The sequence below is a fragment of the Triticum urartu genome, chromosome 5 (assembly GCF_003073215.2).
Source record: "Triticum urartu cultivar G1812 chromosome 5, Tu2.1, whole genome shotgun sequence".
In the NCBI taxonomy this organism is placed as follows: Eukaryota; Viridiplantae; Streptophyta; class Magnoliopsida; order Poales; family Poaceae; genus Triticum; species Triticum urartu.
Genome location: NC_053026.1, coordinates 609,142,322 through 609,154,854, shown reverse-complemented (window position 1 = coordinate 609,154,854; position 12,533 = coordinate 609,142,322).

The window sequence follows — 12,533 nt, the reverse complement described above, 5'->3', positions numbered from 1 at the left end:
TCCCTTCATTATAGATGAAGTTCTGACGGGAGGAGTGAGGGAGTCCTGGATTAGGGGGTCTCGGGATAGCCGGAATATATCCTTTGGCCGGACAGTTGGACTATGAAGATACAAGATTGAAGACTTCGTCCCGTGTCCGGATGGGACTCTCCTTGGCGTGGAAGGCAAGCTTGGCAATACGAATATATAGATCTCCTTCCTTGTAACAGACTCTGTGTAACCCTAGCCCCCTCCGGTGTCTATATAAACCGGAGGGTTTAGTCCGTAGGACAACAACAATCATACCATAGGCTAGCTTCTAGGGTTTACCCTCTACGATCTCGTGGTAGATCAACTCTTGTAATACTCATATCATCAATATCAATCAAGCAGGACGTAGGGTATTACCTCCATCAAGAGGGCCCGAACCTGGGTAAACATCGTGTCCCCCGCCTCCTGTTACCATCCGCCTTAGACGCATAGTTCGGGACCCCCTACCCAAGATCCACCGGTTTTGACACCGACATTGGTGCTTTCATTGAGAGTTCCACTGTGTTGTCACCGTAAAGGCTTGATGGCTCCTTTGATCATCGGTAACGATGCTGTTCAGGGTGAGGTTTTCCTCCTCAGACAGATCTTTGTATTCGGCGGCTTCACACTGCGGGCCAACTCGCTTGGCCATCTGGACAGAACGAGAGCTACGCCCCTGGCTGTCAGGTCAGGTTCGGAAACTTAAACTACACGGCCGACATCCACGGAGACTTGATCTTCGACAGATTCGAGCCCATGTCAGGTGCGCTGCACAATCACGACGAGCATGACGTAACTCTGCCGTTGGACAGTGTTCGGGAGATCGCATCTGCAACTACTCCGGCCCCTAATCCGGAGCAAAGTGCGCCATCCGAGGACGGGTGGATAGACCCCACCATGGAGGCCGCACTCTCAGTGGCGATAGAGTCGAATACTGACTTCACCCCCTGCGAGAGCCATGTTGCCGAACCATTGGATTCGTCCCTGGCCATAGGCTCTGAGCCGCCTACGTCCGTGCCTATCGAATCCGATTGGGCACCGATCATGGAGTTTACCTCCGCGGATATCTTTCATTACTCGCCTTTCGGCGATGTGCTAAATTTACTAAGGTCTCTCTCGTTAGGAGAACCTTGGTCGAACTATGTCCGGCTAGAAGGGGATGCGGACGACGAAGAAATTCGCTGCCCACCCACCACCCACATAGTAGCCACTGTCGACGATTTAACCGACATCCTCGATTTCGACTCCGAAGACATCGACGGCATGGACGACGATGAAGGAGAGGAACGGGAACTAGTGCCCACAGAGCGCTGGACAGCCACTTCATCACATGACATATACATGGTGGATACACCCAAAGAAGGCAATGGCGACAAGACAGCGGAGGATAACCCCTCCAGGAAGCAAACAAAGCGTCGGCGTAGGCGCCGCTCCAAATCCCGCCTCGGCAAAAACAGCGATAACAGCGCAAGAGAAAATAACACTCTAGTCGACTCCAGAGAAAACGATGACCACATTGCCCCGGCGGCAGAGCACGATGAAACTGCAATCAGCGAACATAGTACGGATCCGATGTCCGAACACGGCGATGCCGCGGATAAACCTCATCAACCCCCCCTCTGGGGAGGAAAACAGCCCGAACGAAGATGCACACATCATCCCGGAAAGGCACTTGGAACTAGAGAACCTCCGCAGCAGGCTTATTGCCACAGCGAGGAGTCTGAAGAAGCAGAAGAAAAGGCTTAAGGCCACACAAAATACGCTCAACAGCAGGTAGAACAAAGTGCTCGACAACAAAGAAAGGTATGGTGGAAGTTACCACACAAAGAGCTATCCAAAGCGCAAGCTATTACTTGAATTCAACGATGAGGCCTTAGAGCCCACACAGCCGAAAAATAAAACGGCCAACCGGCCGGATCAACCACCTTGTGGCTGCGATAGAGAGGCTAACAAGGCTGCACATAAGTCAACACACGATCTATGTGAGGACTTGCGCCAAAAACCCAGTATGGCCAGATCCATCTATGGATCTAGGAAGCGCGCTCTGGCACAAAATCAAAACCGAATACTACAACCGTCTGAACGCCATGATACATCCAAATACAGGGGTGCCGCACACCCCCTATGTTTCACCGATGAGGTGCTAGACCACGAATTCCCAGAAGGATTCAAACCAGTGAACATAGAGGCGTACAACGGGACCATAGACCCTGGGGTCTGGATTGAGGACTTTATCCTCCATATCCATATGGCACGTGGAGACGATCTCCATGCCATCAAGTACTTGCCCCTCAAGCTTAAAGGACCAACTCGGCACTGGCTAAAAAGCCTACCCTAAAACTCAATTGGAAGTTGTTAGGAGCTCGAGGATTCTTTTCGGGCTAATTTTCAAGGGACCTATGTCCGACCTCCGGATGCAGACGATTTAAGTCATATAATTCAACAGCCCGTAGAGTCAGCCCGAAAGCTTTGGAAAAGGTTTCTCACTAAGAAGAACCAAATTGTCGACTGTCCGGATGACGAAGCCTTAGCAGCTTTCAAGCACAGCGTCCGAGACGAATGGCTCGCCAAACACCTCGGCCAAGAAAAACCGAGAACAATGGCAGCCCTGACAAGCCTCATAACCCGCTTTTGCGTGGGCGAAGATAGCTGGTTAGCCCGTAGTAGCACCAGCGACCCAAGCAAATCCGAAGTCAGGGATGGCAATGGAAAACCGCGACGCAGTAAAAGCAAGCTTCAAAATAAAGAAGACATCCCAGATAATACGGAGGTAAACGTTGGATTCAGGGGCTCTCGACCAGGTCAGCGGAAACAGCCTTTCAAAGGCAGCAGAGATGGACTGTCCATCCTAAACTAGATTCTAGACAAACTATGTCAGATTCATGGCACCCCCGATAAACCTGCAAATCACACCCACAGAGAATGCTGGGTCTTCAAGCTGGCCGGTAAGCTAAACGCCGAACACAAGGGGAGGGAGACACCAAGCGAAGACGAGGACGAACCTCGCCAGCAAAGCACCGGAGGACAAAAAAATTCCCACCAGAGGTTAAAACAGTAAACATGATCCATGTGATGAAGAGGAGAAGCAAGCACGCGCTCCGAGACATACGCGCTGTAGAGCCCGTCACCCCTAAGTTCAACCCCTGGTTGGCCTGCCCGATCACTTTTTATCGCAGGGTCCACCCGACAAGCATCCGACATGAAGGATTGGCTGCCTTGGTGTTAGACCCAATAATAAATGGATACCATCTCACACGAGTCCTTATGGACGGTGGCAGTGGTCTAAATCTGATATATCAGGACACAGTCCGTAAAATGGGGATAGACCCGACAAAAATCAGCCACAGTAATACTACCTTCAAGGGAGTAATACCAGGCCCAGAGGCCCGCTCCACGGGCTCTCTAATACTAGAGGTTGTATTCGGTTCACCCGACAACAACCGAAGTGAGAAGTTAGACTTCGACATTGCTCCATTCCGAAGCGGCTATCAAGCACTACTCGGAAGAACAGCTTTCGCTCGTTTTAATGCGGTACCACATTACGCTTCTCTTAAGCTTAAGATGCCTGGTCCATGTGGCACCATCACAGTTAGTGGAAATATTGAGCATTCTGTACGCGCGGAAGAACGTGCGGCGGCTTTAAAAGCCGAGCACTAGACGGCCTCACCAACCAGAATAAATGACAAGTCGTCAAGACCGCGGACACGGTCAGACGAGTCTGCTGCATCACCAGATATACCTGAGATTGGTTTGATGGTTAAACCCTCATAGACGGTACCAGGGGCTTACCGTGTGTAATCAGGGCTAGTTCGGCTCAACTTGACTTATCTTGAATTTTAATGGTTTATTGATAATAACCAATTCTTTTGGCACGGCAACTTTCACCTAAGTTCTTCTCTTTTACAGATGACAATTGTGCTACACCCATCCAGGACACGGCACAATGGAGACACATGCGCAGACGTGCAGCAGGGACCCGCTCAAAGGATTCTTTTCAGATTAAGACCCCGCGTAAACCTTTTTTACTGTCTCTTGTTGTTCACATCCTCCGGATACTCAATACAACCGAGAAGGATGCTGACGTTATTGGCATGTCGCCACGTTAGAATATTGCACGTACCTGGACACTCGGGGTTTATTATTGAGGGCATTGTTCAGCCCGGCATGTGTTATAAAGACCGAATACCTTAGGGAGTGTTCGGCGTCGTGAGTTTGGCCTTATATGCATCAGCTCTGAATCATGTCTTTGGTCAAATGTTGGGTTTGCCCGGCTCCCGTGTTTTGCTACCTTACGTTCCGCTCTATCGGCTAAGATGGCACCGGGAGAACTATTGCGATTGTGCCCTGGTTCATCCGGATGAGCACCTCAGTAGAGAAAACCGAAAACTGACTGTCATGATAAAGCGCGAGACTGGTCAACCACTCGATGACATAGCAGAATCTTCGGGACTCCGCATTAACGAAGGGCTGTTTCCCGGTCATGTACGTACGTGCCCTGTATTCGGACGAGCGCGGAAGTACCAGGGGCTATATAGTAGTCCCACCGTCAAACTCCTATGGCTAAGTGAAAGTGTTAAAGCAATGTAGTCTGATTGCCTCGTTCGCTGCACTACCACCTCATTAATGGACCAAGACGTTGGATCAAGTGTGAATACGTGTTTTTGCGAACACCCCCGCATTATATGCGTGGGGGCTGAAGCCAACGACTGCAAACTTTCAGGTTATATACATATATACATAAACGGCTGCAGAGGAGGCATCATAATACTTTCAGGCAAAAGTATAAACACAGCCTTTATAATTCAATAAAACATTGTTTTTACAATGGGAATACATGTCACTAGAACATAATATTCTTCGAGCACTGAGCCTCTATTGAACGAGCGCCTTCAAGGACTTCTTCAAAGTAGTGATCGGCAGATACTCGGCCCACGGCCGAACTCTGGGTTGCAATAGTGGTGGCCTCCATCTCTGCCTAGTATGTCTTGACACAGGCAAGCGCCATCCGCGCACCCTCTATGAACGCCGACCTCTTCATGACGTCGATGTGCGGCACAACACCAAGGAACCGTTGCACTAGACTAAAATAACTATTCGGCCTTGGGCCTTTCGGCCACAGATGATCCACAACATACCTCATGGCAAGCCCGGACAACCTATGGAGCTCGGCCCACTCGGCCATTCGCTCATTCAACAGCAGCGGACGCACTAGAGCATGGAACTGTGACCAGAACAGCTTTTCCACTTCACGACCTTTTTGATCCTTGAAGTACTCGGCCGCATCAATAGCGATGGCTGCCAAATCCACGTATGCGTCTGCCGAACTCCATAGTTGATCAAGAGGGGCATACTTCGGATCTCCAAACTTCGTCCGCAACAAAAAGGGCTTACCAACCGCGATATCTCCAGCTTGACGCAGCTCCTCCTTCGCCGATCTGATTTTTGAGCGGGCTTCCTTGGCTGCTACCATGGCCTTCTCCAGGTCCATCGCCTTCGCTTGGCTTTCTTTTTCAAAAAAACTGGTAACGGTCGGCGGCATCTTTCAACTCAACAGCCATCTTGGCTATTCCTTCCTTGCTTTGGCAATGCGCGTCCTGTTCGGCCCTCAGCTCTTCGACCGCCTTTAGAGCGGCCGCATCACTATTCCTGGCTTGTTCCTTGGCTCGGGCAAGTTCCGCCCGAAGGGTCTCCACGGTGGCAGCTCCATCTGCAGTCACAACATATTAAAGATACTGGCATCATGCTCCTCTTACTATGTGTTGATCACCCGAGAAATCACATACCCTGTGCCTCGTCGAGCCGCTTGTTGACAAGCACGATGTCGGCATCTGCCGCATCAAGTTGCCGCTTCAGCTCGGCAAATTCACCAGTCCGGCTAGCCACCGGACGTTCAGCCACCTGGACATGAAGGTGGCCCAATTATTACCTGGGACTATGATCCTTTGTTTGCCGCCGTTCTCGACGGCAACCAGTGTCTCAGGGGCTACTATCTGCATAGGGCACACCTAACGTGTGCGGTACTGTCAAAAACATACACTATTTCACGTATCTCAAAGCCTTTCAGTAGACTCATAAAATCTTCATGCAACCTGCTTTCGACGGATGAAATCCTCTCAATCACCATACCCATTAGCGTACGATGCACTTCTGAGATGGCCGCTTGCTCCGGAAGATCCTTCAGTGCGTACGATCGCACATTGGATGGTTCCGGACTCTTTCTGTTGCTCTCTTTAGGAGCCGAATACTGAGGACTTCAGGTGGCCAAAGGGTTACCCTCTGGCCTTGGCGGATCAGGAGAAACCCTCCGCGACGACACTTCAGGGTCGCTCGCCTCATGAGGCAGGGTGGCAGGGGGAGGTGTTTCACTCTCCATCATCTCCGGAAGAAGATCCCCCGAAGATGAACTCTGTCGAGAAGGGATACGATCTGAACTACAAGATATATGCTTCGGTTATTATCTTCAGAGGTAATGTAGGATATTTTCACTATTAAGTACTTTTTGTTTACTTATAGCTCGGTAGAGGGCTGATCCCCTTGCGGGCATTGTGCGGCAAGAGTACCCTCCGAGGCAGGACTGTAAGTGCATCTAGTGCCACCCCTAGTTGGTTTTGGAGTATTGACGACAAACCTGGTTGAGGACTAATGTGATTGTGAGAATTGCAGGATAACACAGGTAGAAGTCCCTCATTGATTCGGTTTTCCTACCAGAGATGACCCCTGAAAATGTATGAAGACATTGAAGTCAAAGGTGGTATGTGAAGACATTCACATTGAAGACTATGACAAGAGAAGACATCGCGTGAAGACTATGGAGCGCGAAGACTTAGTTGTTTTGTTGTTCTTTTTCTTCTTTGTTGAGTCATAGGAACCACCGTACTATTAAGTGGGGTCCAAGTAAACCAGTCAGAATGACTGAAGTGATTCTTAACCAAAATCCTATGTCTTCGAGCAAAGACAATGAGAGCAAATCTTATCCAGAGCTGGATAAGTCAGCTTTGCTTGTAGCTCAAGTAAAGTTGTCATGTGTGTTTGAAATCTGACCGTTGGAACACGTGTCAGTTCCTTAGTGACCCAGGGTCGTTTCGGACAAATCAGGCCGGGTTGCCTAGTGGCTATAAATAGCCCACCCCCTACACCATAAATTGGTTGGCTGCTCAGAGTTAGTGCACGGCTTTTGTTGTTTGAGAGCAACCCACCTCGAAGCCTTTGAGAGAGAAATCCTTGCGAGGACAAAGCCCTAAACACCCAGAGCCAAAGAGTGTTAGGCACCACTTCAGTCTTATTGTCTGTGTGATCTGAAGACTTATTACACTTGAGCACTATGAATCCTCTAGCCGGTTAGGCGTCGCGTTCTGAGCATCCAAGAGTCATTGTGGATCGCCGGTGAACGAAGTCTATGAAGGTTTGGAAGTCTACCTTGAAGACTTACCAGAGTAATTGGGCGAGGACTGGGTGTCCTTAGATCAAGGGGAATAAGGTGAAGACGCGGTCTTCTGAGTTGAACCTCAGCCTCCCTAACCAGACGTACAGTTGTCACAGCAACTGGAACTGGTCCAACAAATCATTGTCTTTAACAAGCCACTGGTTCTATCCTTCCCATCTCCTTACTTGCAGATTGGTCCTTGTGAAGTCATTGCCTGTTTGCATTATCTATTTGTCTTCACTGTGTGACTGCTTGTTCTGATTGGCTTCATACTATCTTCCATCCTGGTCTATACTACCTAGCTGCTATTAGTCTTTGTGCTTTCATTTCATTGAATACTTGACTGTGGCTTGTTTAGTGTAGTCCACCTTCCACTGCATGGTAATAGGTTTATTTCTATCATTTATCTTCGAAACTTCCATGTTTTGAAGACTTTCATAAAAATTGCCTATTCACCCCCCTCTAGTCGATCACTAGCACTTTCAATTGGTATCAGAGCTAGGTACTCCCTTGTTATGTTTGATTCGGTTTAACCACCTGGAGTTTTAGCTATGTCGACTGCAGGGATAATCAAAGTCTCCGCTGCATGCCCAGTCTTCGATGGAACTGAATATCCCTACTAGAAGAATAAGATGCACATGCATTTGGAAGCCATTGATGTCGACCTCTAGTATGTCGTCAAGAATGGCGTCCCCAAGGCTGGTGAAGGTGTCACCGCTGCTGATGTCAAGAAGTTCGTTCAACTGGATTCCACTGCCAAGAACATCATTTGTGGTCATCTGACCAAAGGACAGTATGGCCGTGTGAGCGCTCTGGAAACATCCAAGCTAGTCTGGGACTAGCTCTCCAAGGTCAACGAAGGCGTCTCAACCCAGAGAGATCAAAGAATCAGTGTCCTTCGCAACCTCTTCAACCGCTTCAAGAGAAACGACAATGAGAATGTTCATCTCACATTTGATCGACTCACTGACATCACAAATGAGCTTCAAGCCCTCGGCGCTACTGAGATCACCAAGCATGAAGTCGTCAAGACACTCCTGAGATCACTTGACAGCTCGTTTAACACCGTAGCCCTGATGATTCAAGAACACCCTGACTTCAAGACACTCGATCTGTTTGACATACTTGAAAGGCTCAACACACATGAGTTTCAGCTTTCTGAGAAAAGAGACATCTACGGTCCCAACTATGGGCGAACTCGTGCTTTAAAGGCAAAAGCTGTTTCCTCATCTGAAGAAGAATCTGATTGCAGTTTTGATGATCCTGAAGACATTGGAAAGGAGCTTGCTATGCTTGTGAAGAAGTTCTAGAAATTCACCAAGAAGAAAGGCTTCAGAAAGTCCTCACGATCCAGCTCAAGGAATGATGAAGCTTCTGCTCATGACTACAAGAAGAGAACATGCCACAAGTGCAAGAAACCTGGTCACTACATCTCTGAGTGTCCGCAGTGGGACAATGAGAACAAGAAGAAGAAGAAGAGCAAGGAATATGATTCTGATGACAAGAAGAAGAAGAAGAAATACTCAAAGTCTTCTTCCAAGTCTTCATCACACAAGAAGAACTCATCTGCCAAGGCTCGTGCGTTTGTTGGCAAGGAAATGGATTCAGGAGAGGAGTCTGCTTCTGAGGAGGCGGAGGTGGAGTCTGAGGAGGAGTCCGATTCTGGCGTTGCAAGTCTGGCTACAGCCTACGTTGCCAAGTCCATCTTCAACATTGAAGACAATGACTTCATCACCAACGCCGATGTTAATGACAAAGACAACTCTGCTCCCACCTATTGCTTCATGGCACGCAGTGCCAAGGTAAACTCACGCACTACTCACTATCAAACATCCAGTGAAGATGACTCTGATTGTGGTTCCAAACCCAGCTACAAAACACTTGCTAAAATTGCAACTGAACAACAGAAAGCTATGGAACATATTCAAAAATTGTTAGACAAAAGCGATGACCTGTTAGACGCTGAAATGACTCGATCTCAGTCCTTAATTGAAGACATTAAAAATGTTCATGTTAAGTATGAGGAACTTGAAAGTCGTCATGAAACGCTCTCAACAACTCATGAAAAGCTTTCCTATGATTATCTTCAAAGGAAGCAAGATCTTGAGAAATTGAGAGCGGCTCATGAAGATCTTCAAAAGGAAAACGAGTCACTTCGCGCCAAACAGATCAGTTCCGCTCAGGAAGGATTTGAACCACCATGTCTTAAATGCATTGAGCGTGACAACGCTACTTCTGTTGCTGGATGTTCTACTGCTGCTACTGTTGCAATATCTTCAACTGTTGATGTGGTAACTAACCCCTCTGTCGAGGATGCCACTGCTATTGCTGATGAAAATGCTAGGTTGAAGACATTGCTTGAAACAGGGATGTACAAAAGTCTCAAAGGGCATCAGACACTATGTGATATCCTCAAAAGGTAGATCCTAAACCGAAACTCTAGGAAAGAGGGTGTTGGGTTCGAAAGGAAAATGAATGCTGATGGCTCTTACTGGAAACCTGAGCAGTGCCGCAAAACCACATGGGTAGCTGCAAAGGAACCTTCAGTGGATCCATCCACCACATCTGGCTTCACTTGTGCTAATCCCATTGTTATTGATGAATCCTTTGATGCAAACTATAAACTGTTTAAGAATCAGAATGGTGACGTGTTTGCCAGGTATATTGGTACTAACTGCAGGAATGGGCCACCTATGAAGAAAGTCTAGGTGCCGAAAAAGTGTCTGGAAAATCTTCCTGTGTATGTCGTCATGACACCACAAGTGAAGAAGACAAACCCCAGACCACGGGCTTCATATGCTCCAAAGGCTTCATACAGACAGAGGACTCACCTGAGTCGCACTAACGCAAATGTTTTGCAGGAAAACCATACTCAGGCCTATAAATATGAGCTAGTTTCATCAAACCACCATGTTCATAAGACCAAGAACTACTCTGCTTATTCTTATGAGTACTATTGTTCACCTGCAAGACTATTTGCTAGGGCTCCAAAGCCAAAGTTCTCAAATGCTGCACATAGACTCATTGCTTTGAAGCCACCCTTGAACATGTGGGTGGCTAAGAAAGCTTAACTCTTTTTTTTTGCAGGGAAGGGTCTCCAGCCAAAAATCAAATGCGTTGAAGCTATTGCTGGGGACCTTAAACATCTTGTAGGGCGCAAGATCAAATGCCCAAATGGTCTTATTATGTATTTTGTTCCTGGGTCGCTTGCTACTTGCCCTATCAGTCCTAACCTCTATCTAAGCTTGCATAATCCACTTGCTCCTCAAATGTTTATGCTTCACAATTCTCTTCGTGAAGCCTATCCCCCTAACTGCACTGTAGGGTATGACACCAGCTGCTTCAGAATGGATTATTGATAGTGGATGTACTAATCACATGACTAGCAAGCGAAGTATTCTCATGGACTCAACCTCATGTCCATCTGACAAGAGTCACATCACATTTGCTGATACTGGTAAAAGCAAGGTATTTGTTCTAGGTAGAGTTGCAATCTCAAGGGATCAGGGCATGGATAAAGTGATGCTTGTTGAATCCCTTGGTTTCAACATAATGTCTGTCTCAATGCTTTGCGATTTAAACATGATTGTGATGTTTGGAAAATATCGTTGCCTTGTTCTAATGGAATCTGACAAGTCTCTAGTCTTTGAAGGGTATCGGAAAGATGATTTGTACATGGTAGATTTCTCAGCAGGACCACAGCTTGCCGTATGTCTTCTTGCAAAAGCTTCAGAATGCTGGCTCTGGCATCGGAGGCTAGGGCATGCTGGCATGAGGAATTTGCACACTCTTGCAAATAAGAAGCATATCATAGGCATCGAGGGTGTCAAGTTCAAGAAGGATCACTTATGCGGTGCCTGCGATCATAACAACGACTCAACCCTTCGAACTGCTACACATGGACCTCTCCGGTCCCACTCACTACTCAACTCTTACTACTACTGCTTGTCTCTATGGCTTCGTCATTGTTGATGATTATTCAAGATATACATGGGTGCATATAATCCTCTACAAGACTGAAGTGCAGGATGTCTTCAGACGCTTCGCCAATCGAGCCATGAACAACTATGGCGTCAAGATCAAGCACATTAGAAGTGACAATGGCACTGAATTCAAGAACACCGGCCTCGACACTTATCTTGATACTTTGGGCATCACTCATGAGTTCTCAGCTCCGTACACGCTGCAGCAGAATGGCATCGTGGAACGCAAGAACAGAACACTCATTGAGATGGCCCGGACGATGCTCGATGAATACAAGACTCCAAGAAAGTTCTAACCTGAAGCCATTGAAACTGCATGCCATATTATCAACCGTGTTTATCTTCACAAGCTTCTGAACAAAACATCCTATGAGCTCCTCATTGGTAAGAAGCCAAATGTCAGTTACTTCAAAGTATTTGGTGCCAGGTGCTGGATCAAGGATCCACATCACACTTCAAAATTTGCACCGAAAGCACATGAAGGTTTTATGCTTGGATACGGAAAGGATTCGCACTCCTACAGAGTCTTTAACCTCTTTCACTATCAAGTGGTTGAAACTGTGGATGTGCGGTTCAATGAGACTAACGGCTCGCAAAGAGAGTACCTGCCAAATGTGCTAGATGAAGTTCCATCCAGTGAATCCATCAAGCTTATGGGAACTGGAGAAATCATACCGTATGAAGCACAGCCCGAAGAGGAACTCATCATCTCTGCACCTGATCAACCTGAAGACAATTCTCAGCCTGAAGACAATCCTTCTAATGATGACAATGATCAGCAAGAGCAAAATCTTTGTCATGTTCATCCTCGTGTTGCAAATGAAGTACAGATTGAGAAAATAATTGATAGCATCAATGCACCTGGTCCACTCACTCGTTCAAGGGCAACACAACTAGCAAATTTCTGTGGGCACTTCACATTCGTCTCGATATCTGAACCCAAGAAAGTTGATGAAGCCTTCATGGAACCTGAATGGATTCAAGCTATGCAAGAAGAGCTTCAACAATTTGAGCTGAATAATGTATGGGAACTGGTCAAGCGTCCAGATCCTCGTAAGCACAATAACATAGGCACTAAATGGATATATCGCAACAATCAAGATGAGCATGGTCAAGCT